Below are 17,018 nucleotides of genomic sequence, written 5' to 3'. Positions count from 1 at the left end.
AACTGTACACCTTTGACATGACTCACTCGCCTGCCATCCATATTGACTAACCCGATCCTTACCGACACCTTTATACATTTCTGAAATCTCATCATCGTCAATATACATAATACCAACAATCAAAAAGAAGAATGCCATTTTCTTTTGTGTAATGGCTGAGGACAAAACAAATGTGGCTTACTGCCTTGCCATACAACCGCATGGCGTCATTTATTTGCAAGCGTCTTGTGATTTGTGTATATGGTACGTTTTCCGCCATGTTTTTTTATGTTGGAAACCTCCAGTCGCTCGTCTTTAACAATCCATGTTTTGTACTGACATGTCTGCCACCAATCGTTTCTGTAAGCGCCTCTGAAACTCAGGAAGCTCCCATTTGGCAGGTTATATGACGTTTTTAAGAAAATCAACAAGTTTTGGAATGCTGACCCCATCAATATGGAATGCAGCTACAAAACCACCCGTAAGGCAATATGAATCCACCTTCGCATGGAATAAGGTGGATGGAACATACTCATATGAAAATGGTAGGACCATTTTTACAAAGTTGGAGGGCGATTTCCTACTGGTGTTCCCCGACAAGTGTTAGTTACCCTTTCCTATCCGAAAAATTCCAACACAGCGGCTACCACTCTTTAAATGTGGACGTGGCGACAGACGGAATAAGCGTGGTGGAGGCAAACTATCGCATCAATGATGGGACAGCATGCGGAGAATCCTATGGCTTACTTTCACGCGTGCGCTGGCAGTTCATTTTACCACGGCATACTGCACCTATAAACAAGCTGCAGTGCTTATCCATGGTCACATGACCCAGCTAGAAAATGCCGAGCTGTCGAAGAGCGGGATAGCATTTATACTAGCTCGGACAGCTTATCCACCATTTCTCAAATTATATCTCTTGTCTTTGAGAATATGGCAATTTGGAGAATATCGCAATGTGGCAATAACTGCCATATTGATTCTACTTAATTTAAACTTTGCGGGTCCTCTGGGAGTGTTTACATGATATATTACACATATTTGTAGGCGTTAGGGATGTACTGAATTGTTCCTATGTACGTACACCTACACTGAGTGTACATTCACAAACGTGAAAACATGAGTTAGTAAGATCAAGCGTTATATACGAATCGGACGCTTTAAAGGGACCCACCAACCCTACGTAGATTACGAGCAAACGCTCGGAGCAATCAGGAGGGTAAATGACAGCTGTCGGTTCCACCGAACCCAAACAACAGCGATCTCTGTTTAGCTGGCGGTCGTCGGCGCCGGCCGTCCCTCCCCGGCCTTGACACTGATCCCGCCCCAACATCGGAGACTGACGGGGGATTACGCGATCGTCGGCAGCGTTTAACGGCCGTTCGGCGTCGACGACGCGACCGGCGGCTGTTTGGCTTGGCGTCGGCGGCGCCGCGCCGTGATCGGCCGTCGACGGAGCCGCATCCCCGGCGGCGTCTGACGCGGCCGGTCACGTCCCCGGCGGCGTCTGACACGGCCGGTCACGTCCCCGGCGGCGGTCACGTCCTCGGCGGCGTCTGACGCGGCCGGTCACGTCCCCGGCGGCGTCTGACGCGGCCGGTCACGTCCCCGGCGGCGTCTGACACGGCCGGTCACGTCCCCGGCGGTGGTCACGTCCTCGGCGGCGTCTGACGCGGCCGGTCACGTCCCCGGCGGCGTCTGACGCGGCCGGCTCCGTCGGCGGCGACGGCCCGCACGCGGCGGCGGTGTGTGGCGGCGAGGGCGGGTGGGTGGATGGCGGCAGAGGCGGTGACGAAGGCGCGGCAGAGGCAGAAGGGCAGGCGTGTGGGGGAGCTGCAGGCACAACGGTATGGTTTGCGATACGCAGGGACGGTGCCGAAGTCAGCATTTGGCGCAGGAAAGGACCAGATACAATCTGTGGAGCTCGTTCAGCCAAGGCACCCGCTTCTTCGCTGGAGATGCACTGCTTTTGGATTCGGGAGACCTTGATAAACTGAGAATTCCATTAAGACGTCTCGAGGGCTCGCTTTTATATTTTAGCAGTCGTACGTTTACATGACGGCGACATCACTTGCGCATTAAACAGCCAGAAGTAGGTGACGGGTTCTCTGGCCCCAGGGATCGTTACCACCTCAATAGGGAAATTGACCCAAAAGCCCCTCGGCTGCGCCGCTGGACAGACTGATGGCGGATATGAAGCACGGACACTGGGACTCGCAGGAAAGGGATGGTGGCAGGTACCGATGACGAAAGAAAGAATCCTGGCTAATCACGAAGACAAACATGGTCTGAGAACCATCCCGGCACTGTACTTTACGCCGAGCAGTGGTATCCGTATACAAATATGCCCCACTTTCAGGGGATGCGGCTTGTGTACAGACATGAGATGGACGAACAGTGAGTTATCGCCTCCGCTGATTAATTGTTAATTCCGCACCGACGCTTCGTCACCGTCTGGGGCGAGGGTGTGCCGGCGGGCTTGCAATGCTTGCAGAGATGAATACGCCATCTCATGCCCACCGATTATAAACAGATGATCTCAGCGGGATCCTCTGGAAAGGGTCGCTGGGAGCAGGACTCTTGGTCCCGCCCAGCAGTCTCCCTGCTCGGACAGCCGGCCCTCCGGCCCGCAGCACTGTCACCAACTGTTCCGCCACAAGAACCAACATGTCGACCGCAAACGACGCGGGAACAGGGTGCATAAACTGCACGTGCCTCACTCTGTGACATGATAACATAACGGATGCACCATGCTGGCGGGCCCATATCTGGGGCAAAGCGTTGCGAAAGATGTGCCGACTCGTTTTAAGTTACAAATTCTACGTCTTAAGCGGACCGCGCAGAACTCTTGCTATTGACCCACCACTTGACAACACGATGTTCTGGCCGAGACTCATTCATCACGATTTCTCATACTCAACATACGTCTTTGCATATTCAGCACAGCCAAAAATAGGATGTATTCAAGCTCCAGCGATCTGTGTGTGACATCATGCGTAACTTGACTTGTCCTGGGCTGAGCCCGCTAACACCTATTACAATACATTGAGCGCATTCACGTGACCTTGACCAATGACGTGACGTGAAGTAACGCGACCTTGACTATGGGCGTCGCCGGGCGGGGTAGGCCGCCACAAGGCGGCAAAACCGCATCCTCCAGCCCTGCGCACTAAGTTGAGTGCGGCGACCGCCGAGGCGCGCGCAGGTGAGCGCCTAGCTCGGACCACGAGCGACAGCCCCTTCCATGGCAAGAGGCCGCACATAGTTAGGAAGCGAGCTGGTTCACGTGGTCCATATTCACACCAACCGGCCACAGTTCTCATGTGAAGTGGTATGCGAAGCCGTCATTTCTCAGTTGGATTATGCTGCGTTAATCATGATGAAGGACTCGATGTGGAATAACATCATATTGGTTGGCTACTTTAGACAATAAGACTATAGGCTTCATTGACCGAATAGACCGCGGACCCAAGTGCCATGCATTCGGGATGAACTAATCGCGGCCACAGTCGCTGGCATCCGCACAAGCTCAAGAGCTTCGAGATAAATAGTGGAGCTCTCCAAACGGTCTAGTTACTCCTCAAGGCTTAACTCATCTTACGGGCCGAACTCTCCCACTACCAGCAAACAGGGTGACATGGCAGCCCGGTCCGGCCTTTTGGGGACATTTGGATGGCTAAACACCGAACCCTCCTGCGACCTGACCTGACCTCCGGTAGATGTCCCGGCCGCCAGCTCCGGGCGGAGTCAGTGCGCCACAACCTTAAACTGCGGCCTCCCCCGAGCTGCACCGCCACTCCCTCCTCCCCATCCTCCCCAGCCGTCTGCACAGCACACAGGAGCCCCCTACCCGGTGTGTGTGTGTGTGTGTGTGTTGACCCAGCCACCCGACTCGCCAAAGTACGCCATAAATGAGCGATCTGTCTATTTACCATCGGCGGCACGACCCCGTCAACACGTCACCCTCCTCCCCCCCCCCCCAAAGGGCACGCAGCCCGCCATCCCGTCACCAGCAGAGCACCAGCTTCCAGCCAAGCACGACCTGACATAGCAGGCAGACTGGACACAGACAAGCCCTTGCCACCAATTATGGCGGCAAGACGTGCACCTTCTCCCCGAACATCACACGTCTAGCCACCACCTGTTTGTGACGAAACCACCCCGGCGCGATAACTCCTGGATCATCGCGCAAGGACAGCTCCAATGGCACAAACAACCTCTGCGGTTGACGGACCCATAAAACTCCCCAGCTCCAGTGGATCGCAGCTCGACATTCCAAATAGCCGTGGCCGGCGGGCTCTCGGCGGGAGGCCGGCCAGACGGCGTGCACTACGTCACCTCCTGACGCCACGCCCCTGTGGCTCGTGCGGCTGCCATGACAAACAGGGCGGGCTATTGCCCAGGCCCGGCGACGGGGTCGGCCTTCCATCCATCACGATTGCCGTCCGGTGCTAAACACGGGTCGTGGTCGGCCGCCCGCCGCTGCTGTCATCGCGCGCTGCTGTCCCCGCGGCCGCAGCTCAGTGACGTCAGAGACCGCTGCCATGACCCGACAGACTGGCCCGGTGACCCGGCAGACAGGTCCGGTGACCCGTCAGACTAGTCCGATTACCCGGCAGGCTAGTCCGGTGATCAGGCATCCCACTCTGTGACCCAGCAGACTGGTCCGGTGATCCGACACGCTAGTCCGGTGACCCGACACACTAGTCCGGTAACCCGGCAGACAGGCCCGGTGGCCCGGCGGACTGGCCCGGTGACGTGGCAGCCTGATTCAATGACGTGACGGACTTGCAACAACGTGACAGACAGGTCTGGTAGCATGACATACTGGTCTAGTGACCCGACAGATTGGTCCGCTAGTCCGGTGACGTGTCAGACTGCTTTGGTGACATGACGTATCGATCCTGGGGCATGACAAACCGGTTCGATGACGTGACAACAACGGTCTGGTGACGTCACATAACGGCGCAGTGACGCGGACTAGTCCAGGGATGTGGCAGCCAGCGGTCCAAGCCGCTCGTTGTTCGGAGCGCCACTCCCACTCCGGGAACACAGCCGACACCAGCATCGTCATGAGACTGATTATGACGTCACGGTCACACTCGACCTCACGGTAAGGTTTTGGTGCTCTATGGATGAATTACTCCAAATCGGTAATTTTCATATCGGCAATAACAGTGATGTACTGCGTCATTCATGCAGTTTGTACTCACGTTGTCACCAGCGAATATTTTGATCAGTCTGTCACCAAACAAAACAAACCCATTTTGCATACGTGTTGCAATTTTGGTGCATTGCAATACGTCTTTTGCATACATGTCACAGCTCTATTATTGAGAGAGTTGGTAAGGAGTTTACTTAACGCACAATAAGACAATAGTTATAATAAGTTCGGATCACTCGGTATCATTCGCGGGAGAAATGAAAATCTTATCATGTTTGCGATGAGTGATATGATAAAAGATCCCCCACCGACTAAGACTTATTCACCCTCGTGTTACCTTTATCACCAAAGGGCTTACCTCTGCCTGAATGCGTCATATGTCGCAAAGACGGAAACGGCCTCGGGATCTTCACGCCTCATTAAATAAAGACATCATGTTAACATGCTCTTTCCGACCTGTGTTGGGCCAAACAACCCAGAACGACGCTCCCACCACTTTCTTGGACCGGATCAGCTGTTCGTCACGTGCCGAAGCACCCAGGCATATTCTTACCTGCTGCCCTTCACCCCTGCGGGCGGTCAGAAGAGGTGCGCAGGCTTTCCCCCTCGGGTCCAATACATCCGATCGGTGGTGGATCTGACCGAGACCCCCCCCCCCCCCGGCACATGGCACAGACTGCCGCCACGGTGACCGACATGCCGATCCTAGCCGACGCGGCCGGCGTCCAGCGCTCGACGTCCGCTGTTTGTCTATGTGCTGTGGCCGAGCCTTGCCCGCCGAGCGCGTGCCGCGCACGTGCGTACCCGGCACGTGCGTCGGTTCCGGTTCCGGCATGCACACAGAAACACCTGCAGCGCTCGGCTGTGCACACGTTTGCTCAGTGTGAGCGTGCACACAATGGCTGCGTGGTGCGGGGTGCGGTAGGTCGGCAGGGCCGCCCGGACGAGGCCCGGTCTCCGGCCGCTCGCGACGAGACGGGCGACCGGCCACTGAGTAGTGGTAAGCGGCGTGCGCGCCAGCCGCCCCGCCCGGCCGCTAATGACCACGTGGGCGTAGCAGGACCGGCTTACGACATGGCGACGATGTTTTAGGTAAATAAGGGCGTCGCGGGAGCTGGAAAATGACGGGAGATGTTTGGTGGAAGCGGCGGCGGAGTTTCGTAGAATACGATGAGGATGGGGAAGCGAGAAAATGCACTCGTAAAACACGCATTTTCTGGTCTTCGACATCTTACTGTGTGGTTCGGGATTTTCATTAGAGATCCGATACAAGCGTTAGTGAAATCAGGCCCCAAATAAATGCAAAGCCTCACTCAAAATGGAAGGAGAGAGACTAAGATGTGTGGGTAGATTGTCAAGATTCCTTTCAGTCTCCCAATCCCCAGTCCCAGGCAGCCTGAATCTGCGCGTGGCGCGACTCGGTCCTGTACTCACATGCCCTTCCGCAGCTCCAGGGTGGAGGCGGCTGCCACATCGGTGAGAAGGGCGGCGGCGCAGCATGTGAGCAGCACGGCGGCGGCGGTCACCGGCCCCATGGCGGCAGCCCGGTCCAGCGCGGCTCGGCGAGGCAGCGCCACTGGGCGCGGCGCGGCGCGGCTCACACGGGCGGGGGCGGCGGCGGCGGCGGCGCGCGCTCACCCCGTCTCACCACGAGGCCTGGGCCCGGCCCGGCTTCCGTCCGTCGGCCAGATTGCAGCCCAGGACAGGCGACGTCATGCGCTCCGCGACGTACCCCGTCTCCTTCCGGCCCTGCAAGATAAACACGGTTAAGTGGGTGGCCTCTGCCAGGCAGCGGAAACGCAGCTGGCGTACGGGCGGCGGAGTAACACCTCTGGTGCGCTGCACGCTTCATGGAAGGCTGGATAGCGTCACACCACGTGACAACAAGCGCGCGGGTGTCGCTATTGCAGGCAGGCGCGAAGGTTTATCCTAGGACGATGACGTTCAGTTCACATGTGTTCGCGGACCGCTCTGACAGTCTGGAGGGAGCCTGGGCTCCGCGGTAGCGGAGAGCCAGACACGAGCCCAGCGACCTCGTCTATCGAATGAGAATGAATAGGGCGGCAGGCAAAAAGGCAATAGACCGATAATTCAGCCGGTGTCAGAGAGTAATGGCGTCGGGGTTTTGGCGGCCGGCAGTGGAGAAAGAAAAGCGTACAAATATCATGCCATCCGTTACCTAATTATCTCGTCAACCAGTGCATATCAGTCTTCGTTTTTCTCAACACACCTTTGATTGATACGTCATTAAATGCTGAGAGAGCTGAGGCCATTAACAGCCTACTGAGCTATGGCCTGGGTTGTGATTTTGCTGTGTCGCAACTGGGTTGGAATTTCACCAACCCATAAATTGGCCATCGTCTGGTGGTGGGGCTCAAGTCCTAAAACGTCATCGGGATCTGCCGAGCCGGAGCCTAGCTAGCCGGAACGATTACGCTGACGCTCACTTTAAAGCTGTTTCTCGCCTCTTCTCCCCATTCAGAATTTTGGTCCCTGTATTTTTGTGCACTATGCGTGGAAGCTGCCAGGTGAAGCTTCTAGACGTCCTGCGCCGACCAGCTCCGAAAATGCTTGCGAGATGCAGGGTGAACAGGCGTGGTGAACGGCCACTACTGTGAACCCTGATCACCAGACGAGGATGAACTGATGTTTCAAGGATGGCAAATCCCTAACTGACCGTGGACGTGATCACTAGGGGTCGTCACCGGAAACAAGCTGAACTCGAATCATGCCTACCACGGGTGCTTGCAACGTGCTTGTCACACACATCGGCGGCTCACAAGCACGATACATTAGCACGGATTTTAGGCGTGGCGCATGGAACCCATTTCCTCGTTCTTACGAAATTGACGTAATCTCAGGGTCATGCTCACAGCTTGACAAGCATCCCGCCACACGATGATTGATCTACGTGTAAACTGTTAGCTTCATTAACTAAAAGAAACAGTACGTTGTTCAGTTCATCAGAGAGGAACATGATTCACGTAGATAAGCCAGTAGTAATAGCCTTATTCCTCGGAGAAAAACCAGGAGAATGGAGATATGGTTGGGCTGAGTCTATATCTCCATTCTCCTGGTTTTATCCGTGGAATAAGGCTATAACTACTGTGGTAAAAGAAAAGGTGATTACGAGTAGATATTTGTTCAAAATCTAAACCACATCACTACCCACGGACTATCATTAATGCTTAAAGCCCATGGAGATTCCCTGTGCACAAATGATCGTTTAACCCTAAATGACCCAGTTCCCACCGCGGTCAAACCGAGCCTTCCACGCAGGCACTCATTGCAGTATGGATTGACAGAACAACACTTGATTCCATTCTGTCACATCACGCAAAGACCGCCGTCGCCAGCCTCCCGCAGCCTTTCTGCGCCGGGGAGCGGGGACGGGCAGTCTTTCACCCGGAGCACCGCGAACGTGACGAGTCGTGTCTCCCCCGCCGCCTGCCGGGACGGCGGCGGGGCTCCTCGATGATGGACGTGACGGCGCGCTGTCCGACGGCGTGTGATACCAATCGTGACGGGCGCGTGATGCCAATCGTGACGGGCGCGTGATGCCAATCGTGACGGGCGCGTGATACCAATCGTGACGGGCGTGGCGGGCTGGGCGCGTGTCCGCCGGCCGCGGCCTGATCGGGCTGGCCGGCGCCAGCAGAGCCGTGGCATTCTCTGGAGTGTGCGGCGAAGGCCCGCGGCGGTGGACACCCGCCGCGGGCCTGTCCCGGACGCCGGAGATCGCCCCCCGCGCCTCGGCTGACAGACGCGGAGCCCACTCGCTGAGAGGGCTATCTGTGCGTCCGCTGATCGGCCGGCCGGGACGTGGGCGTCTGAGCCGGTCGACGGGCGAGTGTCGGGGGCGAGGCGGGTTAGAGCGAGTGTCGGCGGCGAGACGGTCTGGAGCGGGTGTCAGGGCGAGGCGGGCAGGAGCGAGTGTCGGGGCGAGGCGGGCTGGAGCGGGTGTCGGGGGCGAGGCGGGCCGGAGCGGGTGTCGGGGGCAAGGCGGGCTAGCATGAGTGTCGAGGGCGAGGCGGGCTGAAGCGAGACGGGCTGGAGCGAGTGTCGGGGGCGAGGCGGGCTGGAGCGGGTGTCAGGGCGAGGCGGGCAGGAGCGAGTGTCGGGGGCGAGACGGGCTGGAGCGGGTGTCGGGGGCGAGGCGGGCTGGAGCGGGTGTCGGGGGCGAGGCGGGCTGGAGCGGGTGTCGGGGGCAAGGCGGGCTAGCATGAGTGTCGAGGGCGAGGCGGGCTGAAGCGAGACGGGCTGGAGCGAGTGTCGGGGGCGAGGCGGGCTGGAACGGGTGTCGGGGGCAAGGCGGGCTAGCATGAGTGTCGAGGGCGAGGCGGGCTGAAGCGAGACGGGCTGGAGCGAGTGTCGGGGCGAGGCGGGCTGGAGCGGGTGTCGGGGGCGAGGCGGGCAGGAGCGAGTGTTGGGGGCGAGGCGGGCTGGAGCGGGTGTCGGGGGCGAGGCGGGCTGGAGCGGGTGTCGGGGGCAAGGCGGGCTAGCATGAGTGTCGAGGGCGAGGCGGGCTGAAGCGAGACGGGCTGGAGCGAGTGTCGGGGGCGAGGCGGGCTGGAACGAGTATCAGAGTCGAGGCGGGCTGGAGCGGGTGTCGCGGGCGAGGCAGGCTGGAGCGGTTGCCGCGGGCGAGGCGGGCTGGAGCGGGTGTCGGAGACGAGGGAGGCGGGAGCGAGTGTCAGGGGCGAGGCGGGCTGGAGCGAGTGTCAGGGGCGAGGCGGGCTGGAGCGGGCGTCAGGGACGAGACGGACTGGAGCGCGCTGCCCGGTCGGCCGCCAACCGCCCACTGACGGCCGGGTCACCGGCCCAGCCGCGGCCGACCGGCGGGTGTTGGGTGAGACGTGACCTAGCGTCCACTGACTGGCCGCGGGGTGACCTGTAGCGCCAGGCGGCGGACTGGCTGACACCGGGTAACCCGTGATGACCGTGCCGGCCTCCCCGATCAAGGGCCGAACCGCATGCTGCGCTCCTGGTGGTGGCAGCTGAGTCCTGCACACCTGGTGCGGGCCGACCAGCGAGAGCACGCCGACTGCCCTCTCTCTCTCTCTCTGTGACGCCCGTCTGTCTACACCGAGAGACTGCGGCACACGGCAGCGTCGGCAGGCGCTGCCGCCGAGGCCCGAGGCGTGGCCGGCCGGGAGCGGTGACGACTGGCCGGGCCGAGCCCTTCTGCCCCCTGCGTTGAGCTGGTACACGCTGCAGTATTCAGCGTTGCTGCCCGGCTGCAGCATCTCACAGATGATGACGCTTACCGCGCGGTGCATACCAGGCGGCTGTTACAAAAACTGTCACCGGGTTTTAACCGTTTATGGCTACTGGACGATGCAAAACAGTTTAACTGAACTAGACGATGAGCTACGCCTTTAACCTCGATAACTGGCATTGCCGACGTATCTCTGTTTAATGCCAAAAGGCGGGTCAAATTCGAACAATTCCTGTCCCGCAGGCACCGCCTGGTGCATCGTAGCGGAAAGGAACACCTGCACTGCGATTGGCCCGATGAAAGGCTTCCTTTGTATCCCTAACACCACGCCACTTACAGTGGAGGTTTCCCAGAAGAGCGGATCGTACCGCATGCTGTGCATTCAGCCTTGTCCATATCTCGATTTCCTAATGTGACCACCAGCAGTTTCCACGAGAATGAGCGTTCGCTTGCAAGACAGTCATCTGACGGAGCCCTATGCCGTAAAAACCGACAGCAGCCTGGACAGACCTCGCCGCGATGGAACCCAATCTGATCCTGTTTATCCAATCCGACGCCGGGGAATCGGCCCTTGAATGGCCCGCTGCTCATGCTGAGACGTCTGGATCGTCCCGAGCCTCAGGCTCCGCCGAAGGTGAAGGGTCCCTTCCGCGAGGGGTCACGTCTCGGTAGGACGGCCCACGGATCAGGCAAAAACCGCCGTGAGTGCCGACGTGTCATCGTGACGCCGCAGACAGACGTGGCTACGGATCCATCAGCGGCCCCACCCGCGGCCCGGCCGCGTGCGTTCCGCCGCGTCTGACGGGGCACGGGCGGGACGACGCCGCCCTGATGATGCTCATTTCGGAGGCGTACCGCAGCGTTTGGCGCGGCACGTGCGGGACGCCGCCGCCCTGATGATGCTCATTTCGGAGGCGTACCGCAGCGTTTGGCGCGGCACGTGCGGGACGCCGCCGCCCTGATGATGCTCATTTCGGAGACATGTCGGCGCCGGTCCTGGCGCGCCGGACACATCGAACGGCGCGTACCGGACGCCGCGGACGGAGGCACGGGCGGTAAAGAGCCGGTCAAAATAGGAAATTAACTCGCGGTGGGGGTCTGATCGCTTAGAGCTGTCCGGGGTAGACCAGGAACTCAAGCGGAGTCGGACAGCGGCGGTCATGGTATCGGAGAGACACGAGAACTTCATATCTTTTGCAGTGAGCTGATTGACATGTGACAAATGCATGGAAAAATGACATGGCACAAGTGTTTGAAACAGGCCGGAACTTCTAGACTGGATATCATTAAGTACGTATAATTAGTGTACTGGATGGCCCATAAGAATCCTTCTCCCCGGAAAGAGATGAAATGCGGCTCCAACGATCTCAGGCAAGACTAACATACAGACAAGATTGCATGATGGACGCGGCAAGACGTCTTTTAACAAATTTGGCCACCCTGAGTTTAAAACTGGAATTCTTGAAGCTGTTTAAAGGTATTGCGCAGGCGGCGTTATCATTTCATAAATAAAAGCATACAAGTGTAAATCAACCCAGTGTGTGATTGAATCTGTATGCGAATCAGCCAGGATACATGAATATATCATCTCAGCTCACGATGTACTATCGATTTCGCGTGTCTTTCTGTCGTGTTTCACTCGCGTAAGTATCACCGCGGACTTCCGCACACCGCTTTCGAGTGCATCTGCAAATTAATAGACCGATAACTTGTCACGTTTTTGATTGATTACGTGTGCTCTCGAACGCTAAGCAGCGTTCTTTTAGAAGGCAGACAAGGCTCTTTCAGGAGGCAGGCAATGTCCTTTAGGTTCAATGTTCTTTCAGGAGGCAGACAATGTCCTTTCAGGTTCAACGTTCTTTTAGGTTCAAGGCGCTTTTAGAAGACAGACGCAGTTTTTTCGTTATGGAGATACTTCAAGACAAAAACGGAGAGAAGAAACTTGACCCTTCTGCAGGGGGGTATTTATTGATGAGATAACTGGAGCGCCCTTCTCACTGAAGAACGCGACACGCAAAAGCAGGAAGAAAGGAAGTCAAGAAGGAAAGGTAAAAAAAAATCAGCAAAATGAGGGCGTGAAACAAAAACCGGCAACGCCACATCCGTTTATATCTAATATCTGCTTATCTGAGATATACCCATGACAGATGTTAGAATTCACTTTTACAAAGCATTCGTACGATGCTTTTTGGGAAAAATTGGTACATTGGTGCTAATCAACACTTTTTTGTCATTATTTGCCAAGCAATACTTTATAGCTTTAGGTGATTTTGAAATCATAGCAGGACAAACGTCTGTGCGTTGCGATTATGACGCCATTTTACAGTGTTGGATAATTTGATCATCGACTGCGAACTGGAAATACTATGCGTGCTTTAGGTCAAACAAAGCAGGTGTATGTTTTTTGCCCGCGTCCGGCGAGTCGATTTGTCACGCTGCCAGGTAGCCCAGGGACAAAACGATAAAACATGTCGCACCATTTTTTAAGTTGTATAGATAGCAAGAAACGGCAAACGTGGACGATTTTGACGCCCACCGTTGTGCACATACCCGCATGCATGTTTTTCGAAGCGCCGGATCCTACGTCCTTAATTTGTCGCATACACGCCCACAGGCGTAACGCCCTTTAACACACGCCCGGGTGGCCGGTTGAATACGACTCACTCGGATCGGGGGGGGGGGGGGGGGGGGTCTGGCCCCTGAGATCTTGAAGTAAGAGAACTAGAAACACCGAAGTTACAAAGTTAGTTCAATTGGAGGAGAACTCACTCTTGTCAAAATTTTGGGTTCCTAGGTCATGAAATTTGAGTAAAATAAGGTCAGGCACAGCCAAACTCCAGATTGACATCTAAATACTACCAGACCTCCTCACGGAACCGCCTCGAACCTATGTACCAGTTCTAAGCAAAAGACCACTAGTGTTCATCGCATTTCAGTGGCTTTGTTTTACTTTAAAAAGGCCAAGATGATCAAATGCCTATGAAATCGCTTCGATTTTTGAAGTTGAATAGGCGTCACGGATTATGCTAGGCGGCATGCTCCTAAAAATAAAAGGCTGATCTGGTTTGTGCTGCATCAGTGACCTTCTCTGACCTTCACGAAGTCCGAGGAAGGTGTCTGTTGCAGTTCTTCTTAAGAAATACGAAATGAACATCAGAAGCTTTCCCACAAAGCAAGCTTTCTAGTTGGTTGTGACCTCGGTCTGACCTGCATACCTGACCCAAGGTCGATGCAATTCGTTGTATTCCTAAATTCGATATTCTAATTATCAAGCAACTATCTCAGGGGTTATGGTTTTGTCTAACACTCCGTAGTCGCATCAGATTGAACGGTTCCCTAGGAAATGCCTTAGCTGACAACCACTACCTAAATTTGATCAGCCATGGGTCAGCGACATCGCAAGGTAAATCTAATTTATGCCAAAAGATTCGCTATTAAACCGCCTACAGCTATACGGAATCTGCAGCGGCTACGCCACGCCATTCGAAAATCATTCTTGAATAGTCTTTGCGCGGGAGTCAACTTGACCCCCAACCTGAGCGCGTGTTACTTGCCGTCTTTCCCCAAATTACCTTGCCTTTGTCATATGTAGAAGTTCATGAAAATATACAGCGGGCGCAAAATGGCCCCTGATTGACGCGACCGGGAACACCAAACATGACGTGAGATAAACCACATGGGTAAGTCGTGTTTTCGCAAACTGGGCTGAATAACCACTGATAAATAAATTAGCCAGGCATTCCCCAGCTATGCTCACGCAATACAGTTGTTCCCTTCCACCGCCACCCCTCATCTCACCCACGAGCAGGCCATGTGACCTGGACTCACCTGTATCACGACTCGCGCCACGTGAGCTGGCGCGCAGAGCGACCGGCGCCGGGCGTCCACCTCACTCGCACTTCCCGAACTCACTACCGGAGGAGGCGGTGGCGGCGGCGGCGGCGGCGGACCGGCACTCAGTCGGCCCGGCCGCCCGGCACGCAACCCCGGGCTGCACGCGCCGTCCCGTGCTCATTGTAGGAGGCTCAGAGCTCGAGGCAGCGTGGCCGGTAGGCTCCCCACCTGGGCCCACTCCTCAGGTTTTATCGACAGTTTTAAAGTCGTACATGGAATCGCAACCAGATCTGGTGTGCCTACAACTAATTAATTCCGCACAATGGGAGCGGCAAAACTGTATTCGTTCGGACTAGGCTAAGCCAGCAAGATGTGACGCAGTTAGTTCACAACTGCACAGATTTACGCATGCATCTAGCCACGCGGTACGGTACGGTACGGTACACCACGCTCTAAACTCCAAATTAATGCAGCTGTCTGCGCTTGCATTGATGCAGTGACATTTTTTATTTGAGGATGCCTAGGGTAACCAAACAACAGGTGGTAACCACGTTATTGGCAAATTCACGTCTTCTCCCATTTTCCATCCTGTCCTCTCCATTCACATTTTGCAAGTTTTCGTAGTTGGTCATTAAAGAGAATGTTCCACATTTGAAGATATTGGAGTAAGCACCAGACAAGATGAAGTAAGCTCGCCTATAAATATCGGTATAATTTTTATCGGAAAAGATTGGTCTTCACAGCACAAGTTCTCTATCTATTAAAAAGATTCCTTATTACGTCATTGTTTGATTGCATCATGACACGTTTGTATGAAGTCAGAGGTGCTTGCAGACCTGCCGTGCGAAATTGCCACCCTGGCACTCACTTGTAGTGCTTCAACTCGCCGAGAGATGACAGGTGTGGCGGTGGGCGTGTTTGCTGAAGCAAATATCGTTATGGGCTCGTATTTTGATCCTTTCTCGTCATGTTCTAACGTATTTGTCCACGGGCTTAGGCTCTTTACTTGTATTAACATACTTGGCTATTGCGCTATTCTTAAGTCATTCGATTACAAGTAAAATTTCCGTGGTAAGTAGTATCCATGTCCAAATTATTACCTCGTGTAGCACAAAATATAATTCGTGTTTGAAACTTACACTGTCTACACAACAGAGATTGAGAGCTGTTCGAAGACCGCAATATTTGAAAACCATGCCAACAAATGTCAAAAAGGAACGACTGGGCGATTATTTTCTTCTTAGCCCTGAACGCTGCGTGGTCAGTGGTGTGGTAGAATTTCAATGACGTGATTATGACGGTATTCATGACTGAATGACCTTGGAATGGTATACACGAATTAGCGCGCGCGAAAAAGTCTGCACGAAATAGTCTGCTCATCTTCGCGGGTGAGTAGCTCAGAAACTAGGGGGTTCTAGTGTTTAAAAAGGTGGGCGCGTGCACTGCAGCGAAGTAAACTGCATCTTCAAGATGACTTTTTCAGTTCAAAACCCCACACAAGTGTGGAACACTCCCTTTAATACCTTCAGTCTCGAACACATTTAATGTTTATATCTCCGGTTATGCCAACGTAGCTTATCTTGCGGGATTCGTGGCCACTTTCATACCATACTTTCCTAATCTAACACCACCTTACCCGTCATTGTATCACAGCGTATCGCGACTAGCCATAACTCCAATTAGACCGCGAATTAAAAGAAAGAAGCTTACAGCCGCTTTTATGATACAGAAGACTGAAAGCCTTAGTAATGTGGCCAAGGCTCCAACTATACAGCACGACGTCGTGTCCATATTATTTCCGATCCTTGAAAACTATTTCGATTTTACACAACAGTGGGTGCCAGCATTGCTTCATAATCAATCCAAAGCAATATCATGGTATATCTCAGTAATCATAGCACAGTGATCACAGTAATCCGTAGTAATGGGATAAATCTGAAAACTTCTAAAACACTGGCCATACGATCGACATATTCGTACTTGCATTGTTAAATATGTGGTTTTTACGCCCAGATTTTTGGCATGAGCATAACGTCATAGCCAACGTACTCCATTACATACCAACTTTCATGCCAATAAATTAATTCTCTTTTAATGAACTCTTTTCACTCATGCGGCGATTAGAACCACAGCATTTTGCGTAAATAATTGAATTTTGCCATAAATTTATTGACATCCCCCTATTTCAATGCCATAATTAAAAAAAGCCATAATTTGGGTCGGGTAGCGTGATAACATGCACTTCATTAGGTCAACTTCAGAGAGTCTGCCCATCAGCTGATTCACGGACTTGTCTTTTAGGGCAGCCATTTACCTATCCGCATACACATGCTGACACGATACTTTTACCTTTATGGACACTTTTTAAAGTGATAGAGAGCAAGATAGATTCCACAAGTCGGTTTCCTGTGGGTTAACGAGACTTTCAGGAATATTGAGTTCACGTGATAGGAAAAATGTGAGTCCGGTATGTGGACTGACTTCGATTGCCTGAGCTCACGTTAAAGAATCCTGGCCGTGAAGCTGTGTGTCGAATGCCGTATGGCAATGATGGCGTCACTTATGCGTGCCATATGCGCATGGGGTCCATGCCATAGCCCATACCTTTGCAGAAGTATTGCGCGCAGAGAGCAAACGCTTGCTAGAAAACAGATATCACACAAATCAGGCAAAGATACCGCAGCTTTCTGCGCGCGTAACGAAAAAAAAGTTTGCCCGAGGTGACAAATCTCTTAGTGCGAGCTTGTGCTTTTAAGGTTTGTGCAAGCTTATCATGACACGTTTGCTGTAGCATGTGCTGGAGATTGCATAAATTTGTGACAG

The 17,018-nt window shown here is 54.4% G+C and overlaps 1 pseudogene; it reads right to left on the bottom strand.

The window, feature by feature from the left end:
* Positions 1-6,684, bottom strand: part of LOC119109894 (mitogen-activated protein kinase ERK-A-like) — a 56,135-nt pseudogene extending 49,451 nt beyond the window's left edge.
* Between the last annotated feature and the right edge of the window lie 10,334 nt (positions 6,685-17,018).

The sequence above is a fragment of the Pollicipes pollicipes genome, unplaced genomic scaffold (genome assembly GCF_011947565.3).
Source record: "Pollicipes pollicipes isolate AB1234 unplaced genomic scaffold, Ppol_2.1 Scaffold_7231;HRSCAF=8579_pilon_pilon_pilon, whole genome shotgun sequence".
Classification (NCBI taxonomy): Eukaryota; Metazoa; Arthropoda; class Thecostraca; order Pollicipedomorpha; family Pollicipedidae; genus Pollicipes; species Pollicipes pollicipes.
This window is presented reverse-complemented; position numbering and strand designations above follow the sequence as displayed.